This window comes from Dipodomys merriami, unplaced genomic scaffold, assembly GCF_024711535.1.
Source record: "Dipodomys merriami isolate MVZ:Mamm:240054 unplaced genomic scaffold, mDipMer1.0.p SCAF_67, whole genome shotgun sequence".
Classification (NCBI taxonomy): Eukaryota; Metazoa; Chordata; class Mammalia; order Rodentia; family Heteromyidae; genus Dipodomys; species Dipodomys merriami.
In genome coordinates, this window is record NW_027206257.1 from 4,904,235 (window position 1) to 4,913,656 (window position 9,422).

Genomic DNA, 9,422 nt, shown 5'->3' on the forward strand with positions numbered 1-9,422 from the left:
CTTAAATCTAACCCTAACCCTAACAATAACACTAACCCTAACCCTAACCATCACTCTAACCGTAATCTTCTCCCCACCCTCAACCTCACCCTAACCTCAAACTTAACCCTAACCATAACACTAAAAATAACCCTAACCCTTACCCTAACCGTAATCCTCACCCCCACCCTCATCCTCAGCCTAACCCTAAGCCTAACCCTAACCCTAACCCTCACCTTCACCCCAGCCCTCAACCTAACCCTAACCCTCATCCTCACTCTAAACCTCACCCTAACCCTAACACTATTCCTTAATCTAACACTCACCCTCAACCTACCCCTAACCCTAAAACTTACTCTAAACCTAACCCTCAACATTACCGTAACTCTCACCCTCAGCCTAACCCTTATGTTTACCCTTACCTTCAACTCAACCCTAAACCTAACCCTAACCCTAAAGCTAAACCTAACTCTCACCCTGACCCTAACTCTACCCCTAAACCTCACCCTCAACCTAACCCTAACTCTAAACCTAACCCTAACACTAAACCTCACCCTAACCCTAACCCTAACCCTCACTCTAACCCTAAACCTCAACCTCACCCTTAGCCTCAGCCTAACCCTAAGCCTCACCATAAACTTATCCCTAACACACACTCACCCTCACACTAACACTAATCCTAACCCTACCCCTAACCCTAACCCTCCCCTTAACTCTTACCCTAACTCTAACCTTAACACGAACACTAAACCTAACCCTCAACCTAACACTCACCCTAACCCTAACTCTAACGGAAACCTCACCCTCACCCTAACCCTCACTCTAACACTAACCCGAACACTAAACCTCACCCTAACACTAACCCTAACCCTCACACTCACCCTCACAGTAACCGTAACCCTAAACCTGACCAAAGCAATCACCCTAAAGCTAATCCTAACCCTCACCCTAACCATAACCGTCACCCTAAACCAAACCCTCACCCCAACACTTACCCTCACCCTAACACTAACTCTAACCCTAAGACTTACCCTCCCACTAACCCTAACCCTAACTCTAACTGTAAACCTCATCTAACCCTCACCCCCACCCTAAACCTAAAACTAGCCATATTCCTATCCCTTAACCTAACACTCCCCCTAACCCTATATCTAACCCTAAACCTCACGCTAACCCTAACCCTAAGCCTAAGCCTAAAACTAAACCTAACCCTAACCCTAACCCTAACCGTAAGCCTATCCCCAAAACACACACTCAAGCTCAGCCTAAACCTAAGCTTAACCCTAACCCTAACCCTAAGCATCACCTTAACCCTAACCCTATCCCTAACCTTAACACTAAACCTAACCCTAATCCTCAGCCTCACCCTCACCCTAAACCAAACCCTAACTCTAACCCTCACCGTAAACCAAACCTAACGCTAAACCTAACCCTCACACACACCCTCACCCTAACCCTAATCCTAAACCTAACCCTACCCCTAAAGCTAACCCTCATATTAACCCTCAGCCTGGCTCTCACCCTAACCCTAATCGTAACCCTACAACTAATCCTAACCCTCCCTCTAACCCTAACCCTAACACTAAACCTAACCATAACCCTCACCCTCAGCCTCACCCTAACCCTAACTTTAAACCTAAACCTGCCCCTACACCTAACCCTAACACTAACCCTCACCTAACCCTAAACCTCACCCTCACCCTCAACCTCAGCCTAACCCTAAGCCTAACCCTAACCCTAAACCTAACCCTAACATACACACACACCCTCACGCTAACTCTAATCCTCACCCTATCCCTAACCCTAACCCTCCCCCTAACTCTCACCTGAACCCTAACCCTAACACTAACCGTAAACCTAAACTTCAACCTAACACTCACCCTAACCCTAACTCTAACCCTAAACCTCACCCTCACCCTAAACCTAACTCTAACCCTAACGCAAACCCTAACCCTCACCCTAACCCTACACCTAACCATCAAAATAACCCTAAACCTCAACCCCACCCTCATCTTCAGCCTAACCCGAAGCCTAAGCATAAACCTAACCCTAATCCTCACATTCACCCTCACCCTAACCCTAATCCTAAACCTAACCATAAACCTAACCCTTAACCTCAACATAACTATCACCCATAAACATAACCCTAACACTAACCCTAAAACTAACGCACGATCTAACCCTCCCCCTAACCCTAATCTAACCCTAAACCTCACCCTCACACTAACCCTAACCCGAAACCTCATCCTAACTCTAAAAGTCACCCTGACCCTCACCCCCACCCTCAACTTAACTCTAACCATAACCTTAACAATAACAACAATCCTAAACCTAAACCTAACCCTCATTCTAACCCTAGCCCTAATCCTCACACTCACCTTCACCCTAACCCTAATCCTAAACCTAACCATAAACCTAACCCTTAACCTCAACCTAACTGTTACCCTAACCTTAACCCTAACACTAACCCTAACACTAACCCAGGAACTAACCCTCCCCTTAACACTGAATCTAACCCTAAACCTCACCCTCACCCTAACCCTAATCCTAACCCTAACCCTAAACCTCACTCTAACCTTAACACTCATCCTCAACCTCACCGTAACTCTAACCATAACCCTAACAATATCACTAATCCTAACACTAAACCTAACCCAACAACAACCTTAATCCTAAAACTCACCCTCACCCAAAACCTAATAATAACCCTAACCCTCACCCTAACCCTAAACTTCACCCTCACTGTAAACCTAACGCTCATTCAAGCACTTACCCTAACTCTAACCCTAACCATAAACCTCACCCTAACACTAACCAAACCCTCACCCTCGCCCTGGCCCTCACCCTAAACCTAAACCTAACCCTAATCCTCATCCTAACCCTCACCCTAACCCTAACCCACACCCTCACCCTAAACCTAACCCTCAACCTAACCCTAACCTTCATGCTCACCGAAAACGTAACCCTAACCCTAACCCTAACAATAAACCTAAGCCTAACCCTCACCTAACCATAACCCTCACCCTAATCCTAACCCTCACCCTAACCCTAACCCTAACCCTCACCCTCAACCTCAAGCTCAGCGTAAACCTAAGCCTAATCCTAACCCTTACTCTAACCCTCATCCTCTCCCTAGTCCTCACCCTAACCCTAATCCAAACCCTAACCCTCATCCTAACACTCACCCTAAGCCTAAACCTAACCATCACCATAACCCTAATACTCACGCCCACACTCACCCTCAGCATAACCCTAAGCGGAAGCCTAACCCTAACCCTAACACTCACACTCACCCTCACTCTAACCCTAATCCGAAACCTAACCCTACCAATAATACTTAACCTCAACCTAACCCTCACCCTACCCTTAACCCTAATATTAACCCTAACCCTAACCCACGAACTAACCCTTTAACTAACCCTAAATCTAACCATAAACCTCACCCAAAACCTAACCCTAAACCTACCCCTAACACTAAACCTCACCCTCACCCGAATCCTAACCCTCACCCTCTATGTAACACTAACCCTCACCCTAGCCCTCACCTTAACCCTATTCCTAACCCTAAACCTCATCCTAACCCTCACCCTAACCCTAATCCTCACCTTCATGCTAGGCCTAAGCCTAAGCCTAAGCCTAACCCTAACCGTAACCCTCACCCTAACCCTAACACAAACACTAACCCTAACTCTAACCCTAAACCTCACTCTCACCCTAATCCTAACTCTAACTCTAACCCTAAACCTAAACCTCACCCTAACCCTAACCCTAACCTTCAACCTGAGCCTCACTGTTCCCATAACTGATACCCTAACCCTAACAATAACCCTAACCCTAACCCTAACACTCACCCTAAACATAACCCTCACCCTAACCCTAAAACTCACCCTAACACTTACCCTCACCCTAACACTAACCCTAACAATAACACTAACCTTCACCCTAAACCTAACCATCACTCTAACCCTAACCCTCACACTCATGCTTGTCCTAAGCCTAAGCCTAAGCCAAAAACTAACCCTAAACCTCACCCAAACCCCAACAATAACACTAAAACTAACTTTAACCCTAAACCACACCCTCACCCTAACCCTAACTCTAACCCTAACCCTAAACCTAAACCTCATCCTAAAACTAACCCTCACCCTCACCCTCACCCTCACTGTAACCGTAACCCTAACACTAACACTAACAATAACACTAACCCTAACCCTCATCCTAAACATAACTTCACCCTAACCCTAACCCTCACCCTAACACTTACCCTCACCCTAACACTAATGCTAACCCTAACACTAACCCTCACACTAAACCTAACCATAACCCTAATCCTAAATCTCACCCTAACCCTAACCCTCGTCCTCACCCTAAACCTCACACTAACCATAACACTAATCCTCAACCTAACTCTCACCTTCAGCCTAAACCTAACCCTCACCCTTACCCTAACTCTCACCCTCAGCCTAACCCTCAAATTTACCCTTACTGTCACCCTCACCCTAACTCTCACTCTAACACTAATCCTTTTCCTGACCCTCACCCTAACAGTAACCCTAACCATCAACCTAACCCCAACCCTCACCCTCAACCTTAGCCTCAGCCTAACACTAAGCCTAAGCCTAAACCTAACCCTAACCCTCACCCTCACCCTAACCCTAACCCTAACCCTAATCCTAACCCTAAGCCTCATCCTAACCCTTAACTTAACCATAAACCTAACCATCTATCTAAACCTAATCCTCATATACACCCATACCCTCAGCATTATCCTAAGCCTAAGCCAAACCCTAACCCTAACCCTCACACTCAACCTTACTGTAAAACTAATCCTAAACGTAACCCTAATCATAAATGTAACCCTAACTCTAACATTAACGCTCATCCTAACCCTCACCCTCACCCTAACCCTAACCCTAAACCTCACCCTAACACTAACCCTAACCCTCACCCTCACCCTAGCCCTCACCCTAACTCTAATCCTAAGCCTAAGCCTAATCCTAACCCTTAACTTAAACATAAACCTAACCATCTTGCTAAACCTAATCCTCATATACACCCATACCCTCAGCATAACCCTAAGCCTAAGCCGAACCCTATCCCTAACCCTCACACTCACCCTTATCATAAACCTAATCCTAAATGTAACCCTAACCCTAACATTAACCCTCAAACTAACCCTCACCCTAACCCCAACCCTAAACCAAACCCTAACACTAACGCTCACCCTAACCCTCCCCATAACCCTAACTCTAACCCTAAAACTCACCCTCATCCTAACCATAACCCTAACCCTAAACCTCACCCTAAACCTCATCCTAACCCTCACCCTCACCCTCACTGTAACTCTAACCCTAACCCTAATCCTAACACTGAACCTCACCCTAACCCTAACCCTAACCCTAACCCTCACCCTAAACCTAACCCTCACCCTCACCGTAACCCTAACCCTAACCCTAAACCTCACCCTAACCCTAACAATAACCCTCACTCTCACCCTAGCCCTCACCATAAACCTAATTGTAATCCTAAACCTCATCCAAACCCTAACCCTAACCCTAACCCTAACCATCAACCTAACCTAATTCTAACCCTCAACCTTAACCCTAACCCTGACCCTACACTAACCCTAAACCTAACCCTCACCCTAAACCTAACCTCATCATAATCCTAACCCTCACCCTAACCCTAACCCTAACACTAAACCTAACCCTAAAACTAAACCGTATCCCTCACCCTAAACCTAACTCTAAACCTAAAACTCATCCTCACTCTAACCCTAACCCTAACCCTAAACCTCACCCTCACCCTAGCCCTCACTCTAACCCTAATGCTAAATTTAACCCTCATCCTAACCCTCACCCTAACCCTAAGCCTAACCCTCACCCTAATCCTAACCCTCACCCTTAACCTCACCGTTAGCCTACCCTAAAGCTAACCCTAAACCTAATCCTAACCCACCCACTCACCCTAACCTAACCATTACCCTAACCCTCAACCTAACCGTAACCCTCACCCTCAATCTCACCCTTAGCCTAACCCTAAGCCTAACCCTAAACCTAACCCTAACCCACAAACTCACCCTCAGCCTAAACCTAATCCTAACCCTAACCATAAACCTAACCCTAACCCTCACCCCCACCCTAGCCTTCACCTTAACCCTTATCCTAACTCTAACCCAAACTCTAACCATACCCCTAACCCTAAACCTCACCTAAACCTAACCCTAACCCTCACCCTCACTGTAAGGGTAAACCTAACCCTAAAACTAACTCTAACCCTCACCCTAACCATAACACTCACCCTAACCCTAACCCTCACCCTAACACTTACCCTCACCCTTACAGTAAGTCTAACCCTAACACTAACCCTCACACTAATCTTAACACTCAACCTAACCCTAAACCTCACACTAACCCTAATCCTAACCCTCACCCTCACCCTAGCCCTCAAGCTAACCCTAATTGTAACCCTAACCCTCACCCTAACCCTCACACTAACCTAACCTTAATTCTCAATCTAACCCTCACCCTCACCCTAACCCAAACCATAACCCTTGCCCTAACCCTCACCCTAACCTTCACCCTTACCCTTTTCTTAACTCTCAGCCTCAGCCTAATCCTCACCTTTCCACTTACCATCACCCTCAAGCTAAACCTCACCCTAACCCTAACCCTCATCCTAATCCTCACCCTAAGCTTAACCATAACCATCAACCTAACCCTATCCCTCACTCTCAACCTCACCCTCAGACTAATCCTAATCCTAAGCCTAAACCTAACCCTCACCCTAACCCTAACCCTCACCCGAACCCTAACCCTAACTCTCACCCTAACCCTAACCCTAACCCTACTCGTAAACCCCAACCTAAAATTAACCCTAACCCGCACGCGCACCCTCACCCTCACTGTAACTCTAACCCTAACATTATCAATAACACTAAACCTATCCTGAACCATCACACTTACACTAACCCTAACCGTCACCCTCACCCAACCCTAACACTAACATTAACCCTAACTCTAATCCTAAACCTCACTCTCACCCTAACCTAACCCTAAACCTAAACCTCATCCTAACCCTAAACCTAACACTCACCCTCACCCTTAGTCTAAAGCTAAGCCTAACATTAACCCTAACCCTAACCCTCACACTCACCCTCACCCTAAATCTAACTCTACCTCTAAACTTCACCCTCAACCTAACCCTAACTCTAACCCTAAACCTAACACTAAAACTCACCCTAACCCTAACCCTAAACCTCTCCCTAAACCTAAACCCCACCCTCATCCTCACCCTCAGCCTAAACCTAAGACTAACACTAACCCTAACATGAAACCTCACACTCACCCTAGGCCTAACCCTAATCCTAATCTTAACCCTAGCCCTAACCTTCACCGTAACCTAAGCCTCACCATAACACTAAACCTAAAACCAACCCTAACCATAACCCTCCCCCTAACCCTCACCCTAACTCTGACACTAACACTAACCAAACCATAAACCTCAACATAACCTCACACTAACCCTAACTCTATCCCAAAACCTCACCCGCACCCTAACCCTCACTCTAACCCTAACCAAAACACTAAACCTGACCCTAACCCTAACCCTCACACTCAGCCTCACAGCAACCATAACCCTAAACCTAATCCTAACATTAACCCTAAAGCTAATACTAACCCTCACCCTAACCATAAACCTCACCCTAACCCAAACCCTAAACCTAACACTTACCCTCACCCTAACACTTACCCTACCCATAACACTAACCCTCAAACTAACCCTAACTCTAACCCTAATCCTAAACCTCAACCTAACCCTCCCCCTCCCCCTAACCCTAACACTAACCCTATTCCTAATCCTTACCTTAACCCTCCACCTATCTCTACATCTAAGCCTAAACCTCAGGCTAACCCTAACCCTAAGCCTAATCCTAACCCTAACCCTAACCCTAAACATAACCCTAACCCTAACCCTAAACGTAACCCTAATCCTCAGCCTTACCCTCACCCTAACTCAAACCCTAACCCTAAACCAAACCCTCACCCTCAACCTAACCCTAAGCCTAACCCTAAGCCTAACCCTAACAATCAACTTAACCCTAACACTAACATTAAACCTAAGCCTAAGCTTAACCCTAACCCTCACCCTAAACATTACTCTAATACTAATCCTAACCCTAATCCTAACACTCACACTAACCCTAACCCTTACACTAACCCTAAATCTAACACTATCCCTAACCCTAACCCTCACAATCAGCTTCACCCTAACCCTAAAACGAACCTTAACCCTCACCCTCACCCTAAACCTAACCATAAACCTAACCCTAAACCTCAACACAACCCTAACCCAAAGCCTCACCCTCACCCTAGCCCTCAACCTAAACCTAATCCTAACTCTAACCCTAACCCTAACCCTAACCTAACCTTAACCCTCACCCTCACATAACCCGTACCCTAACCCTCACCCTAACCCTAAATTTAACCCAAACCCTAACTCTCATCCTAACCCTAAACCTTACCCTTACGCTAACCCTAAACCTCACCTTCAACCTCAACCTCAGCCTAACCCTAAGCCTAACCCTAAAACAAACCCTAACACACACACTCACCCTCACCCTAACCCTAATCCTAACCCTATCCCTAACCCTAACCCTCCCCCAAAATCTCACCCTAACCCTAAAAATAACAATAATCCTAACCCAAACCCTCAACCTAAAACTCACCCTTACCATAACTGTAACCCGAAACCTCACCCTCACCCTAAACCTAACGCTAACACTAACCCAAACCCTAACCCTCACCCTAACCCTAACACTAACCAACACCCTAAATCTAATCCTCACCCTCACCCTCACCCTCAGCCTAACCTTAAACCTAAGCCTAACCCTAGCCCTAACCCTAATCCTCAGCCTCACCCTCACCCTATCCCAAACCCTAACCCTAAACAACACCATCACCCTCAGCCTAACCCTAAACCTAACCTTAAACCTAACCCTCACCATCATCTTAACCATATCCCTAACCTTAACCATGAACCAAACCCTAATCCTCATCCTCCCTCTAACCCTAACCCAAACCCTAACCCTCACCCTAAACCTAAGCCTAACCCTAACCCTAACCCTCACATTAACCCTCAGCCTAGCCTTCACGCTAACCCTAATCCTAACCCTAAACCTTATCCTGACCCTCAGTCTAACCCTCATCCTCAATCTAACCATAACACTAACCCTATTCCTAACCGTTAACCTAACCCTCCCCCTAACCCTATATCTAACCCTAAACCTCACGCTAACACTACCCCTATGCATAAGCCTAACCCTAACGCTAACCCTCACCCTAACCCTAACCCTAACACTAACCCTAAACCTCACTCTCACCCTCAGCCTCACCCTAACCCTAACTCTAATCCTCAATCTAACCCTCACCCTAACCCTGACT